A 15,338-nucleotide genomic window follows, 5' to 3' on the forward strand; every position below is an offset into this window, starting at 1 on the left:
AACTGCATGCACAGGGACCTCGTGGCGCAACGGTAGCGCGTCTGACTCCAGATCAGAAGGTTGCGTGTTCAAATCACGTCGGGGTCACTCTTTGACATTTTTTTCCCCACCAAGTCTATATCTCTGACTTCTAAAGCAAAGCCAAAAGAAGGGCGCTTTGCATTGGCCGGGAATCGAACCCGGGCCTCCCGCGCAGCAGGCGAGAATTCTACCACTGAACCACCAATGCTTCACTTACATAGGCTGAGCAGAGAGCCCTGCCGTAGACAGTAGTGATGAGGCCCATGCATTCGCATGGGACACCTATGAACAAAGTTTGCATGGCAAGCCTTGGACTGCCAAACGTTCACATGCTGATGGCAGGAATCAGATGCAGGAGACTGAAACTATGAATGTTTCTGCTTTTGCTAAGGACAGTGGTTTGGGGCCAGTGTTGTGCTTGACAGAGCACGACATCAGCCTGCTCTCTGGCTGCTCCCGGGAGAAGTGGCTGACAGAAAGCACCCTCCAGACCACCAGCAATCTTGTGTTTCACAACATGCCACTGTCACTGGACTTTCCTTCTGGGAAAGCCTAGTCACTGACCTGGCCAGATTCCCTGTCCTCCCCAAAATCGTGGGGAGAAACGGGCAGAGTTCTGCGCCCTGCACCCTCTTTCGCGTCCCTAACGCGCTCCCAACGCGCCCTACAGCCCTGGTCGGGCACAGCCCTGGTCGGGCTCATACTACTGGGGCCTCTGCCGAGGAAGAGCCCCGGAAGCCTAGGGCCAGGCCTATTCCACAGGCATCTTAGACCAGGCCATTCCGGGATTGCTGTGTTTCACGTCCTGCCCTTCAACACTCCTGGGAGGGCTTTCCCTGAGAACCCTCATGTCTCTGCCATCCCAGGAGGCTGTGGTTCTATGCAAAATAGGGGGTGCACCACGGGCCGTCCCCTTTCCTCTCTCTCGCCAATATCTTTCACCAAAGCTGAGCCCTGCAGGTAAATGTATCTATCTGGCTGAGGGGCCAGGGAGGGCCTTTGCCTGCAGTCTTACAAGCCAGAGTGCAGAGAAGGCAGCAGCTCTGGGACCGGGACTCTGCTCAAAGACATATCTAACATGCCACAGTGGAGCTGAGATGGGCAAGACACGTGTCTCACAGGCTGGCAGCACACCAAGACAGTGGCAGGAAACTATGCTAACAAGGAAAGAGAAAAGTCACGTGGCCTTCCCACCATTAGACAGTAGTCTGCGCAAGAAAAGATCCAACAGTGACAGGACAACCAAGCAAATGACAAACGCCGTGCTGAATAAAGTCACCTTACATGACATTTCGTACAAAGGCCCAGATCATGGGGATGATCGCGCAGCAGAAGCAGCAAGTATCAGAGCCACCGAACCTGGGGTGAGTTACACGAGGAGAAAGGGCGACATGGGGACAGGGGCTATGGGCTCAGGGAACAGCTACCACAATGCAACCTCGGGTGTGGGGATGCCACTCATTGCGGGTACTGCCCTGGGATTTCCTTTTAGAAAGAATCGCTGGTTAAAGTGTAGTGCACAAAAAACCCAACTCCTCGATTACACTATTAGATAACATCCTTTAACTGCCCCACCCACCCTGTGTGAGTCTCACCCACTTCCCGCCTGCTCCCTCTAGTCTGAGAGTTGTATCTCCACAAAAAACACACAGTGGGGCTCAATGAGCTGCTCATGTCTGACATTGACACCTAAGCAGTGCTGGATTCACAACCTGAAAGCCTGCAAAGGAAAGTGTGCCCGGCAGAAGATAAGCTGCCTGGCAACTCAGAACCTTCTTCTAAGAGAAGTAAGACATGTCACAATGGAGTCTAAGCCTACCTGTCTTATGCCAGGACCTTAGAGCTGCAGGCAGGAGCACAAAGGTAAAAACATATATTGAGTCCCAACACGCTCACTGCTGTGGTTGGTCTCTGTGGCGCAATTGGTTAGCGAGTTCGGCTGTTAACCGAAAGGTTGGTGGTTCAAGCCCACCCAGATACGTATGCTTTTGCCTACATCAAGTCCTGAATTAAAACACAGCTGTCTGGCTTTGCTCTTAGAGCTCTCGCTTTGCCTGCGTGACATGCTCTATCTCAACATTTCTATCTTCTCTCATCTCTTCACCTCTAGTCATTTCCACCAATAGGACTGGAAACGGGCCACCATGCCTTCTACTTTAACCACAGGCGTACTGAGGGCCAATAAAAGGCACAGAAGCATTTCTTGATCCGGGGCTGAGAACTGCATGCACAGGGACCTCGTGGCGCAACGGTAGCGCGTCTGACTCCAGATCAGAAGGTTGCGTGTTCAAATCACGTCAGGGTCACTCTTTGACATTTTTTTCCCCCCCAAGTCTATATCTCTGACTTCTAAAGCAAAGCCAGAAGAAGGGCGCTTTGCATTGGCCGGGAATCGAACCCGGGCCTCCCGCGTGGCAGGCGAGAATTCTACCACTGAACCACCAATGCTTCACTTACATAGGCTGAGCAGAGAGCCCTGCCGTAGACAGTAGTGATGAGGCCCATGCATTCGCATGGGACACCTATGAACAAAGTTTGCATGGAAAGCCTTGGACTGCCAAACGTTCACATGCTGATGGCAGGAATCAGATGCAGGAGACTGAAACTATGAATGTTTCTGCTTTTGCTAAGGACAGTGGTTTGGGGCCAGTGTTGTGCTTGACAGAGCACGACATCAGCCTGCTCTATGGCTGCTCCCGGGAGAAGTGGCTGACAGAAAGCACCCTCCAGACCACCAGCAATCTTGTGTTTCACAACATGCCACTGTCACTGGACTTTCCTTCTGGGACAGCCTAGTCACTGACCTGGCCAGATTCCCTGTCCTCCCCAAAATCCTGGGGAGAAACGGGCAGAGTTCTGCGCCCTGCGCCCTCTTTCGCGTCCCTAACGCGCTCCCAACGCGCCCTACAGCCCTGGTCGGGCACAGCCCTGGTCGGGCTCATACCACTGGGGCCTCTGCTGAGGAAGAGCCCCGGAAGCCTAGGGCCAGGCCTATTGCACAGGCATCTTAGACCAGGCCATTCCGGGATTGCTGTGTTTCACGTCCTGCCCTTCAACACTCCTGGGAGGGCTTTCCCTGAGAACCCTCATGTCTCTGCCCTCCCAGGAGGCTGTGGTTCTATGCAAAATAGGGGGTGCACCACGGGCCGTCCCCTTTCCTCTCTCTCGCCAATATCTTTCACCAAAGCTGAGTCCTGCAGGTAAATGTATCTATCTGGCTGAGGGGCCAGGGAGGGCCTTTGCCTGCAGTCTTACAAGCCAGAGTGCAGAGAAGGTAGCAGCTCTGGGACCGGGACTCTGCTCAAAGACATATCTAACATGCCACAGTGGAGCTGAGATGGGCAAGACACGTGTCTCACAGGCTGGCAGCACACCAAGACAGTGGCAGGAAACTATGCTAACAAGGAAAGAGAAAAGTCACGTGTCTCGTGGCCTTCCCACCATTAGACAGTAGTCTGCGCAAGAAAACATCCAACAGTGACAGGACAACCAAGCAAATGACAAACGCCGTGCTGAATAAAGTCATCTTACATGACATTTCGTACAAAGGCCCAGATCATGGGGATGATCGCGCAGCAGAAGCAGCAAGTATCAGAGCCACCGAACCTGGGGTGAGTTACACGAGGAGAAAGGGCGACATGGGGACAGGGGCTAGGGGCTCAGGGAACAGCTACCACAATGCAACCTCGGGTGTGGGGATGCCACTCATTGCGGGTACTGCCCTGGGATTTCCTTTTGGAAAGAATCGCTGGTTAAAGTGTAGTGCACAAAAAACCCAACTCCTCGATTACACTATTAGATAACATCCTTTAACTGCCCCACCCACCCTGTGTGAGTCTCACCCACTTCCCGCCTGCTCCCTCTAGTCTGAGAGTTGTATCTCCACAAAAAACACACAGTGGGGCTCAATGAGCTGCTCATGTCTGACATGGACACCTAAGCAGTGCTGGATTCACAACCTGAAAGCCTGCAAAGGAAAGTGTGCCCGGCAGAAGATAAGCTGCCTGGCAACTCAGAACCTTCTTCTAAGAGAAGTAAGACATGTCACAATGGAGTCTAAGCCTACCTGTCTTATGCCAGGACCTTAGAGCTGCAGGCAGGAGCACAAAGGTAAAAACATATATTGAGTCCCAACACGCTCACTGCGGTGGTTGGTCTCTGTGGCGCAATCGGTTAGCGCGTTCGGCTGTTAACCGAAAGGTTGGTGGTTCAAGCCCACCCAGGGATGTATGCTTTTGCCTACATCAAGTCCTGAATTAAAACACAGCTGTCTGGCTTTGCTCTTAGAGCTCTCGCTTTGCCTGCGTGACATGCTCTATCTCAACATTTCTATCTTCTCTCATCTCTTCACCTCTAGTCATTTCCACCAATAGGACTGGAAACGGGCCACCATGCCTTCTACTTTAACCACAGGCGTACTGAGGGCCAATAAAAGGCACAGAAGCATTTCTTGATCCGGGGCTGAGAACTGCATGCACAGGGACCTCGTGGCGCAACGGTAGCGCGTCTGACTCCAGATCAGAAGGCTGCGTGTTCAAATCACGTCGGGGTCACTCTTTGACATTTTTTTCCCCACCAAGTCTATATCTCTGACTTCTAAAGCAAAGCCAAAAGAAGGGCGCTTTGCATTGGCCGGGAATCGAACCCGGGCCTCCCGCGTGGCAGGCGAGAATTCTACCACTGAACCACCAATGCTTCACTTACATAGGCTGAGCAGAGAGCCCTGCCGTAGACAGTAGTGATGAGGCCCATGCATTCGCATGGGACACCTATGAACAAAGTTTGCATGGAAAGCCTTGGACTGCCAAACGTTCACATGCTGATGGCAGGAATCAGATGCAGGAGACTGAAACTATGAATGTTTCTGCTTTTGCTAAGGACAGTGGTTTGGGGCCAGTGTTGTGCTTGACAGAGCACGACATCAGCCTGCTCTCTGGCTGCTCCCGGGAGAAGTGGCTGACAGAAAGCACCCTCCAGACCACCAGCAATTTTGTGTTTCACAACATGCCACTGTCACTGGACTTTCCTTCTGGGAAAGCCTAGTCACTGACCTGGCCAGATTCCATGTCCTCCCCAAAATCGTGGGGAGAAACGGGCAGAGTTCTGCGCCCTGCGCCCTCTTTCGCGTCCCTAACGCGCTCCCAACGCGCCCTACAGCCCTGGTCGGGCACAGCCCTGGTCGGGCTCATACCACTGGGGCCTCTGCCGAGGAAGAGCCCCGGAAGCCTAGGGCCAGGCCTATTGCACAGGCATCTTAGACCAGGCCATTCCGGGATTGCTGTGTTTCACGTCCTGCCCTTCAACACTCCTGGGAGGGCTTTCCCTGAGAACCCTCATGTCTCTGCCCTCCCAGGAGGCTGTGGTTCTATGCAAAATAGGGGGTGCACCACGGGCCGTCCCCTTTCCTCTCTCTCGCCAATATCTTTCACCAAAGCTGAGCCCTGCAGGTAAATGTATCTATCTGGCTGAGGGGCCAGGGAGGGCCTTTGCCTGCAGTCTTACAAGCCAGAGTGCAGAGAAGGTAGCAGCTCTGGGACCGGGACTCTGCTCAAAGACATATCTAACATGCCACAGTGGAACTGAGATGGGCAAGACACGTGTCTCACAGGCTGGCAGCACACCAAGACAGTGGCAGGAAACTATGCTAACAAGGAAAGAGAAAAGTCACGTGTCTCGTGGCCTTCCCACCATTAGACAGTAGTCTGCGCAAGAAAACATCCAACAGTGACAGGACAACCAAGCAAATGACAAACGCCGTGCTGAATAATGTCATCTTACATGACATTTCGTACAAAGGCCCAGATCATGGGGATGATCGCGCAGCAGAAGCAGCAAGTATCAGAGCCACCGAACCTGGGGTGAGTTACACGAGGAGAAAGGGCGACATGGGGACAGGGGCTAGGGGCTCAGGGAACAGCTACCACAATGCAACCTCGGGTGTGGGGATGCCACTCATTGCGGGTACTGCCCTGGGATTTCCTTTTGGAAAGAATCGCTGGTTAAAGTGTAGTGCACAAAAAACCCAACTCCTCGATTACACTATTAGATAACATCCTTTAACTGCCCCACCCACCCTGTGTGAGTCTCACCCACTTCCCGCCTGCTCCCTCTAGTCTGAGAGTTGTATCTCCACAAAAAACACACCGTGGGGCTCAATGAGCTGCTCATGTCTGACATGGACACCTAAGCAGTGCTGGATTCACAACCTGAAAGCCTGCAAAGGAAAGTGTGCCCGGCAGAAGATAAGCTGCCTGGCAACTCAGAACCTTCTTCTAAGAGAAGTAAGACATGTCACAATGGAGTCTAAGCCTACCTGTCTTATGCCAGGACCTTAGAGCTGCAGGCAGGAGCACAAAGGTAAAAACATATATTGAGTCCCAACACGCTCACTGCGGTGGTTGGTCTCTGTGGCGCAATCGGTTAGCGCGTTCGGCTGTTAACCGAAAGGTTGGTGGTTCAAGCCCACCCAGGGACGTATGCTTTTGCCTACATCAAGTCCTGAATTAAAACACAGCTGTCTGGCTTTGCTCTTAGAGCTCTCGCTTTGCCTGCGTGACATGCTCTATCTCAACATTTCTATCTTCTCTCATCTCTTCACCTCTAGTCATTTCCACCAATAGGACTGGAAACGGGACACCAAGCCTTCTACTTTAACCACAGGCGTACTGAGGGCCAATAAAAGGCACAGAAGCATTTCTTGATCCGGGGCTGAGAACTGCATGCACAGGGACCTCGTGGTGCAACGGTAGCGTGTCTGACTCCAGATCAGAAGGTTGCGTGTTCAAATCACGTCGGGGTCACTCTTTGACATTTTTTTCCCCACCAAGTCTATATCTCTGACTTCTAAAGCAAAGCCAAAAGAAGGGCGCTTTGCATTGGCCGGGAATCGAACCCAGGCCTCCCGCGTGGCAGGCGAGAATTCTACCACTGAACCACCAATGCTTCACTTACATAGGCTGAGCAGAGAGCCCTGCCGTAGACAGTAGTGATGAGGCCCATGCATTCGCATGGGACACCTATGAACAAAGTTTGCATGGCAAGCCTTGGACTGCCAAACGTTCACATGCTGATGGCAGGAATCAGATGCAGGAGACTGAAACTATGAATGTTTCTGCTTTTGCTAAGGACAGTGGTTTGGGGCCAGTGTTGTGCTTGACAGAGCACGACATCAGCCTGCTCTCTGGCTGCTCCCGGGAGAAGTGGCTGACAGAAAGCACCCTCCAGACCACCAGCAATCTTGTGTTTCACAACATGCCACTGTCACTGGACTTTCCTTCTGGGAAAGCCTAGTCACTGACCTGGCCAGATTCCCTGTCCTCCCCAAAATCCTGGGGAGAAACGGGCAGAGTTCTGCGCCCTGCGCCCTCTTTCGCGTCCCTAACGCGCTCCCAACGCGCCCTACAGCCCTGGTCGGGCACAGCCCTGGTCGGGCTCATACCACTGGGGCCTCTGCCGAGGAAGAGCCCCGGAAGCCTAGGGCCAGGCCTATTGCACAGGCATCTTAGACCAGGCCATTCCGGGATTGCTGTGTTTCACGTCCTGCCCTTCAACACTCCTGGGAGGGCTTTCCCTGAGAACCCTCATGTCTCTGCCCTCCCAGGAGGCTGTGGTTCTATGCAAAATAGGGGGTGCACCACGGGCCGTCCCCTTTCCTCTCTCTCGCCAATATCTTTCACCAAAGCTGAGCCCTGCAGGTAAATGTATCTATCTGGCTGAGGGGCCAGGGAGGGCCTTTGCCTGCAGTCTTACAAGCCAGAGTGCAGAGAAGGTAGCAGCTCTGGGACCGGGACTCTGCTCAAAGACATATCTAACATGCCACAGTGGAGCTGAGATGGGCAAGACACGTGTCTCACAGGCTGGCAGCACACCAAGACAGTGGCAGGAAACTATGCTAACAAGGAAAGAGAAAAGTCACGTGTCTCGTGGCCTTCCCACCATTAGACAGTAGTCTGCGCAAGAAAACATCCAACAGTGACAGGACAACCAAGCAAATGACAAACGCCGTGCTGAATAATGTCATCTTACATGACATTTCGTACAAAGGCCCAGATCATGGGGATGATCGTGCAGCAGAAGCAGCAAGTATCAGAGCCACCGAACCTGGGGTGAGTTACACGAGGAGAAAGGGCGACATGGGGACAGGGGCTAGGGGCTCAGGGAACAGCTACCACAATGCAACCTCGGGTGTGGGGATGCCACTCATTGCGGGTACTGCCCTGGGATTTCCTTTTGGAAAGAATCGCTGGTTAAAGTGTAGTGCACAAAAAACCCAACTCCTCGATTACACTATTAGATAACATCCTTTAACTGCCCCACCCACCCTGTGTGAGTCTCACCCACTTCCCGCCTGCTCCCTCTAGTCTGAGAGTTGTATCTCCACAAAAAACACACCGTGGGGCTCAATGAGCTGCTCATGTCTGACATGGACACCTAAGCAGTGCTGGATTCACAACCTGAAAGCCTGCAAAGGAAAGTGTGCCCGGCAGAAGATAAGCTGCCTGGCAACTCAGAACCTTCTTCTAAGAGAAGTAAGACATGTCACAATGGAGTCTAAGCCTACCTGTCTTATGCCAGGACCTTAGAGCTGCAGGCAGGAGCACAAAGGTAAAAACATATATTGAGTCCCAACACGCTCACTGCGGTGGTTGGTCTCTGTGGCGCAATCGGTTAGCGCGTTCGGCTGTTAACCGAAAGGTTGGTGGTTCAAGCCCACCCAGGGACGTATGCTTTTGCCTACATCAAGTCCTGAATTAAAACACAGCTGTCTGGCTTTGCTCTTAGAGCTCTCGCTTTGCCTGCGTGACATGCTCTATCTCAACATTTCTATCTTCTCTCATCTCTTCACCTCTAGTCATTTCCACCAATAGGACTGGAAACGGGACACCAAGCCTTCTACTTTAACCACAGGCGTACTGAGGGCCAATAAAAGGCACAGAAGCATTTCTTGATCCGGGGCTGAGAACTGCATGCACAGGGACCTCGTGGCGCAACGGTAGCGTGTCTGACTCCAGATCAGAAGGTTGCGTGTTCAAATCACGTCGGGGTCACTCTTTGACATTTTTTTCCCCACCAAGTCTATATCTCTGACTTCTAAAGCAAAGCCAAAAGAAGGGCGCTTTGCATTGGCCGGGAATCGAACCCAGGCCTCCCGCGTGGCAGGCGAGAATTCTACCACTGAACCACCAATGCTTCACTTACATAGGCTGAGCAGAGAGCCCTGCCGTAGACAGTAGTGATGAGGCCCATGCATTCGCATGGGACACCTATGAACAAAGTTTGCATGGCAAGCCTTGGACTGCCAAACGTTCACATGCTGATGGCAGGAATCAGATGCAGGAGACTGAAACTATGAATGTTTCTGCTTTTGCTAAGGACAGTGGTTTGGGGCCAGTGTTGTGCTTGACAGAGCACGACATCAGCCTGCTCTCTGGCTGCTCCCGGGAGAAGTGGCTGACAGAAAGCACCCTCCAGACCACCAGCAATCTTGTGTTTCACAACATGCCACTGTCACTGGACTTTCCTTCTGGGAAAGCCTAGTCACTGACCTGGCCAGATTCCCTGTCCTCCCCAAAATCCTGGGGAGAAACGGGCAGAGTTCTGCGCCCTGCGCCCTCTTTCGCGTCCCTAACGCGCTCCCAACGCGCCCTACAGCCCTGGTCGGGCACAGCCCTGGTCGGGCTCATACCACTGGGGCCTCTGCCGAGGAAGAGCCCCGGAAGCCTAGGGCCAGGCCTATTGCACAGGCATCTTAGACCAGGCCATTCCGGGATTGCTGTGTTTCACGTCCTGCCCTTCAACACTCCTGGGAGGGCTTTCCCTGAGAACCCTCATGTCTCTGCCCTCCCAGGAGGCTGTGGTTCTATGCAAAATAGGGGGTGCACCACGGGCCGTCCCCTTTCCTCTCTCTCACCAATATCTTTCACCAAAGATGAGCCCTGCAGGTAAATGTATCTATCTGGCTGAGGGGCCAGGGAGGGCCTTTGCCTGCAGTCTTACAAGCCAGAGTGCAGAGAAGGCAGCAGTTCTGGGACCGGGACTCTGCTCAAAGACATATCTAACATGCCACAGTGGAGCTGAGATGGGCAAGACACGTGTCTCACAGGCTGGCAGCACACCAAGACAGTGGCAGGAAACTATGCTAACAAGGAAAGAGAAAAGTCACGTGTCTCGTGGCCTTCCCACCATTAGACAGTAGTCTGCGCAAGAAAACATCCAACAGTGACAGGACAACCAAGCAAATGACAAACGCCGTGCTGAATAAAGTCATCTTACATGACATTTCGTACAAAGGCCCAGATCATGGGGATGATCGCGCAGCAGAAGCAGCAAGTATCAGAGCCACCGAACCTGGGGTGAGTTACACGAGGAGAAAGGGCGACATGGGGACAGGGGCTAGGGGCTCAGGGAACAGCTACCACAATGCAACCTCGGGTGTGGGGATGCCACTCATTGCGGGTACTGCCCTGGGATTTCCTTTTAGAAAGAATCGCTGGTTAAAGTGTAGTGCACAAAAAACCCAACTCCTCGATTACACTATTAGATAACATCCTTTAACTGCCCCACCCACCCTGTGTGAGTCTCACCCACTTCCCGCCTGCTCCCTCTAGTCTGAGAGTTGTATCTCCACAAAAAACACACAGTGGGCTCAATGAGCTGCTCATGTCTGACATGGACACCTAAGCAGTGCTGGATTCACAACCTGAAAGCCTGCAAAGGAAAGTGTGCCCGGCAGAAGATAAGCTGCCTGGCAACTCAGAACCTTCTTCTAAGAGAAGTAAGACATGTCACAATGGAGTCTAAGCCTACCTGTCTTATGCCAGGACCTTAGAGCTGCAGGCAGGAGCACAAAGGTAAAAACATATATTGAGTCCCAACACGCTCACTGCGGTGGTTGGTCTCTGTGGCGCAATCGGTTAGCGCGTTCGGCTGTTAACCGAAAGGTTGGTGGTTCAAGCCCACCCAGGGACGTATGCTTTTGCCTACATCAAGTCCTGAATTAAAACACAGCTGTCTGGCTTTGCTCTTAGAGCTCTCGCTTTGCCTGCGTGACATGCTCTATCTCAACATTTCTATCTTCTCTCATCTCTTCACCTCTAGTCATTTCCACCAATAGGACTGGAAACGGGCCACCAAGCCTTCTACTTTAACCACAGGCGTACTGAGGGCCAATAAAAGGCACAGAAGCATTTCTTGATCCGGGGCTGAGAACTGCATGCACAGGGACCTCGTGGCGCAACGGTAGCGCGTCTGACTCCAGATCAGAAGGTTGCGTGTTCAAATCACGTCGGGGTCACTCTTTGACATTTTTTTCCCCACCAAGTCTATATCTCTGACTTCTAAAGCAAAGCCAAAAGAAGGGCGCTTTGCATTGGCCGGGAATCGGACCCAGGCCTCCCGCGTGGCAGGCGAGAATTCTACCACTGAACCACCAATGCTTCACTTACATAGGCTGAGCAGAGAGCCCTGCCGTAGACAGTAGTGATGAGGCCCATGCATTCGCATGGGACACCTATGAACAAAGTTTGCATGGCAAGCCTTGGACTGCCAAACGTTCACATGCTGATGGCAGGAATCAGATGCAGGAGACTGAAACTATGAATGTTTCTGCTTTTGCTAAGGACAGTGGTTTGGGGCCAGTGTTGTGCTTGACAGAGCACGACATCAGCCTGCTCTCTGGCTGCTCCCGGGAGAAGTGGCTGACAGAAAGCACCCTCCAGACCACCAGCAATCTTGTGTTTCACAACATGCCACTGTCACTGGACTTTCCTTCTGGGAAAGCCTAGTCACTGACCTGGCCAGATTCCCTGTCCTCCCCAAAATCCTGGGGAGAAACGGGCAGAGTTCTGTGCCCTGCGCCCTCTTTCGCGTCCCTAACGCGCTCCCAACGCGCCCTACAGCCCTGCTCGGGCACAGCCCTGGTTGGGCTCATACCACTGGGGCCTCTGCCGAGGAAGAGCCCCGGAAGCCTAGGGCCAGGCCTATTGCACAGGCATCTTAGACCAGGCCATTCCGGGATTGCTGTGTTTCACGTCCTGCCCTTCAACACTCCTGGGAGGGCTTTCCCTGAGAACCTTCATGTCTCTGCCCTCCCAGGAGGCTGTGGTTCTATGCAAAATAGGGGGTGCACCACGGGCCGTCCCCTTTCCTCTCTCTCGCCAATATCTTTCACCAAAGCTGAGTCCTGCAGGTAAATGTATCTATCTGGCTGAGGGGCCAGGGAGGGCCTTTGCCTGCAGTCTTACAAGCCAGAGTGCAGAGAAGGTAGCAGCTCTGGGACCGGGACTCTGCTCAAAGACATATCTAACATGCCACAGTGGAGCTGAGATGGGCAAGACACGTGTCTCACAGGCTGGCAGCACACCAAGACAGTGGCAGGAAACTATGCTAACAAGGAAAGAGAAAAGTCACGTGTCTCGTGGCCTTCCCACCATTAGACAGTAGTCTGCGCAAGAAAACATCCAACAGTGACAGGACAACCAAGCAAATGACAAACGCCGTGCTGAATAAAGTCATCTTACATGACATTTCGTACAAAGGCCCAGATCATGGGGATGATCGCGCAGCAGAAGCAGCAAGTATCAGAGCCACCGAACCTGGGGTGAGTTACACGAGGAGAAAGGGCGACATGGGGACAGGGGCTAGGGGCTCAGGGAACAGCTACCACAATGCAACCTCGGGTGTGGGGATGCCACTCATTGCGGGTACTGCCCTGGGATTTCCTTTTGGAAAGAATCGCTGGTTAAAGTGTAGTGCACAAAAAACCCAACTCCTCGATTACACTATTAGATAACATCCTTTAACTGCCCCACCCACCCTGTGTGAGTCTCACCCACTTCCCGCCTGCTCCCTCTAGTCTGAGAGTTGTATCTCCACAAAAAACACACAGTGGGGCTCAATGAGCTGCTCATGTCTGACATGGACACCTAAGCAGTGCTGGATTCACAACCTGAAAGCCTGCAAAGGAAAGTGTGCCCGGCAGAAGATAAGCTGCCTGGCAACTCAGAACCTTCTTCTAAGAGAAGTAAGACATGTCACAATGGAGTCTAAGCCTACCTGTCTTATGCCAGGACCTTAGAGCTGCAGGCAGGAGCACAAAGGTAAAAACATATATTGAGTCCCAACACGCTCACTGCGGTGGTTGGTCTCTGTGGCGCAATCGGTTAGCGCGTTCGGCTGTTAACCGAAAGGTTGGTGGTTCAAGCCCACCCAGGGATGTATGCTTTTGCCTACATCAAGTCCTGAATTAAAACACAGCTGTCTGGCTTTGCTCTTAGAGCTCTCGCTTTGCCTGCGTGACATGCTCTATCTCAACATTTCTATCTTCTCTCATCTCTTCACCTCTAGTCATTTCCACCAATAGGACTGGAAACGGGCCACCATGCCTTCTACTTTAACCACAGGCGTACTGAGGGCCAATAAAAGGCACAGAAGCATTTCTTGATCCGGGGCTGAGAACTGCATGCACAGGGACCTCGTGGCGCAACGGTAGCGCGTCTGACTCCAGATCAGAAGGTTGCGTGTTCAAATCACGTCGGGGTCACTCTTTGACATTTTTTTCCCCACCAAGTCTATATCTCTGACTTCTAAAGCAAAGCCAAAAGAAGGGCGCTTTGCATTGGCCGGGAATCGAACCCGGGCCTCCCGCGTGGCAGGCGAGAATTCTACCACTGAACCACCAATGCTTCACTTACATAGGCTGAGCAGAGAGCCCTGCCGTAGACAGTAGTGATGAGGCCCATGCATTCGCATGGGACACCTATGAACAAAGTTTGCATGGAAAGCCTTGGACTGCCAAACGTTCACATGCTGATGGCAGGAATCAGATGCAGGAGACTGAAACTATGAATGTTTCTGCTTTTGCTAAGGACAGTGGTTTGGGGCCAGTGTTGTGCTTGACAGAGCACGACATCAGCCTGCTCTCTGGCTGCTCCCGGGAGAAGTGGCTGACAGAAAGCACCCTCCAGACCACCAGCAATTTTGTGTTTCACAACATGCCACTGTCACTGGACTTTCCTTCTGGGAAAGCCTAGTCACTGACCTGGCCAGATTCCATGTCCTCCCCAAAATCGTGGGGAGAAACGGGCAGAGTTCTGCGCCCTGCGCCCTCTTTCGCGTCCCTAACGCGCTCCCAACGCGCCCTACAGCCCTGGTCGGGCACAGCCCTGGTCGGGCTCATACCACTGGGGCCTCTGCCGAGGAAGAGCCCCGGAAGCCTAGGGCCAGGCCTATTGCACAGGCATCTTAGACCAGGCCATTCCGGGATTGCTGTGTTTCACGTCCTGCCCTTCAACACTCCTGGGAGGGCTTTCCCTGAGAACCCTCATGTCTCTGCCCTCCCAGGAGGCTGTGGTTCTATGCAAAATAGGGGGTGCACCACGGGCCGTCCCCTTTCCTCTCTCTCGCCAATATCTTTCACCAAAGCTGAGCCCTGCAGGTAAATGTATCTATCTGGCTGAGGGGCCAGGGAGGGCCTTTGCCTGCAGTCTTACAAGCCAGAGTGCAGAGAAGGTAGCAGCTCTGGGACCGGGACTCTGCTCAAAGACATATCTAACATGCCACAGTGGAACTGAGATGGGCAAGACACGTGTCTCACAGGCTGGCAGCACACCAAGACAGTGGCAGGAAACTATGCTAACAAGGAAAGAGAAAAGTCACGTGTCTCGTGGCCTTCCCACCATTAGACAGTAGTCTGCGCAAGAAAACATCCAACAGTGACAGGACAACCAAGCAAATGACAAACGCCGTGCTGAATAATGTCATCTTACATGACATTTCGTACAAAGGCCCAGATCATGGGGATGATCGCGCAGCAGAAGCAGCAAGTATCAGAGCCACCGAACCTGGGGTGAGTTACACGAGGAGAAAGGGCGACATGGGGACAGGGGCTAGGGGCTCAGGGAACAGCTACCACAATGCAACCTCGGGTGTGGGGATGCCACTCATTGCGGGTACTGCCCTGGGATTTCCTTTTGGAAAGAATCGCTGGTTAAAGTGTAGTGCACAAAAAACCCAACTCCTCGATTACACTATTAGATAACATCCTTTAACTGCCCCACCCACCCTGTGTGAGTCTCACCCACTTCCCGCCTGCTCCCTCTAGTCTGAGAGTTGTATCTCCACAAAAAACACACCGTGGGGCTCAATGAGCTGCTCATGTCTGACATGGACACCTAAGCAGTGCTGGATTCACAACCTGAAAGCCTGCAAAGGAAAGTGTGCCCGGCAGAAGATAAGCTGCCTGGCAACTCAGAACCTTCTTCTAAGAGAAGTAAGACATGTCACAATGGAGTCTAAGCCTACCTGTCTTATGCCAGGAC

General features: G+C 52.9%; 11 non-coding genes across 11 annotated transcripts; 7 read left to right on the top strand and 4 right to left on the bottom strand.

The window, feature by feature from the left end:
- The first annotated feature begins 15 nt into the window (after window positions 1-15).
- Window positions 16-87, top strand: TRNAW-CCA (transfer RNA tryptophan (anticodon CCA)). The gene has a single exon. It is a non-coding gene; the product is annotated as a tRNA-Trp (tRNA).
- A 71-nt stretch (window positions 88-158) lies between these two features.
- TRNAS-GCU (transfer RNA serine (anticodon GCU)) lies at window positions 159-229 on the bottom strand. The gene has a single exon. It is a non-coding gene; the product is annotated as a tRNA-Ser (tRNA).
- A 2,169-nt stretch (window positions 230-2,398) lies between these two features.
- Window positions 2,399-2,469, bottom strand: TRNAG-GCC (transfer RNA glycine (anticodon GCC)). Its single transcript has one exon. It is a non-coding gene; the product is annotated as a tRNA-Gly (tRNA).
- Window positions 2,470-4,502: 2,033 nt separating this feature from the next.
- TRNAW-CCA (transfer RNA tryptophan (anticodon CCA)) lies at window positions 4,503-4,574 on the top strand. The gene has a single exon. It is a non-coding gene; the product is annotated as a tRNA-Trp (tRNA).
- A 71-nt stretch (window positions 4,575-4,645) lies between these two features.
- TRNAG-GCC (transfer RNA glycine (anticodon GCC)) lies at window positions 4,646-4,716 on the bottom strand. Its single transcript has one exon. It is a non-coding gene; the product is annotated as a tRNA-Gly (tRNA).
- Window positions 4,717-6,422: 1,706 nt separating this feature from the next.
- Window positions 6,423-6,496, top strand: TRNAN-GUU (transfer RNA asparagine (anticodon GUU)). The gene has a single exon. It is a non-coding gene; the product is annotated as a tRNA-Asn (tRNA).
- Window positions 6,497-8,669: 2,173 nt separating this feature from the next.
- TRNAN-GUU (transfer RNA asparagine (anticodon GUU)) lies at window positions 8,670-8,743 on the top strand. The gene has a single exon. It is a non-coding gene; the product is annotated as a tRNA-Asn (tRNA).
- Window positions 8,744-10,915: 2,172 nt separating this feature from the next.
- TRNAN-GUU (transfer RNA asparagine (anticodon GUU)) lies at window positions 10,916-10,989 on the top strand. Its single transcript has one exon. It is a non-coding gene; the product is annotated as a tRNA-Asn (tRNA).
- A 253-nt stretch (window positions 10,990-11,242) lies between these two features.
- Window positions 11,243-11,314, top strand: TRNAW-CCA (transfer RNA tryptophan (anticodon CCA)). The gene has a single exon. It is a non-coding gene; the product is annotated as a tRNA-Trp (tRNA).
- A 2,175-nt stretch (window positions 11,315-13,489) lies between these two features.
- Window positions 13,490-13,561, top strand: TRNAW-CCA (transfer RNA tryptophan (anticodon CCA)). The gene has a single exon. It is a non-coding gene; the product is annotated as a tRNA-Trp (tRNA).
- Window positions 13,562-13,632: 71 nt separating this feature from the next.
- Window positions 13,633-13,703, bottom strand: TRNAG-GCC (transfer RNA glycine (anticodon GCC)). The gene has a single exon. It is a non-coding gene; the product is annotated as a tRNA-Gly (tRNA).
- Between the last annotated feature and the right edge of the window lie 1,635 nt (window positions 13,704-15,338).

Source organism: Pleurodeles waltl, chromosome 4_1, assembly GCF_031143425.1.
Source record: "Pleurodeles waltl isolate 20211129_DDA chromosome 4_1, aPleWal1.hap1.20221129, whole genome shotgun sequence".
Lineage (NCBI taxonomy): Eukaryota > Metazoa > Chordata > Amphibia > Caudata > Salamandridae > Pleurodeles > Pleurodeles waltl.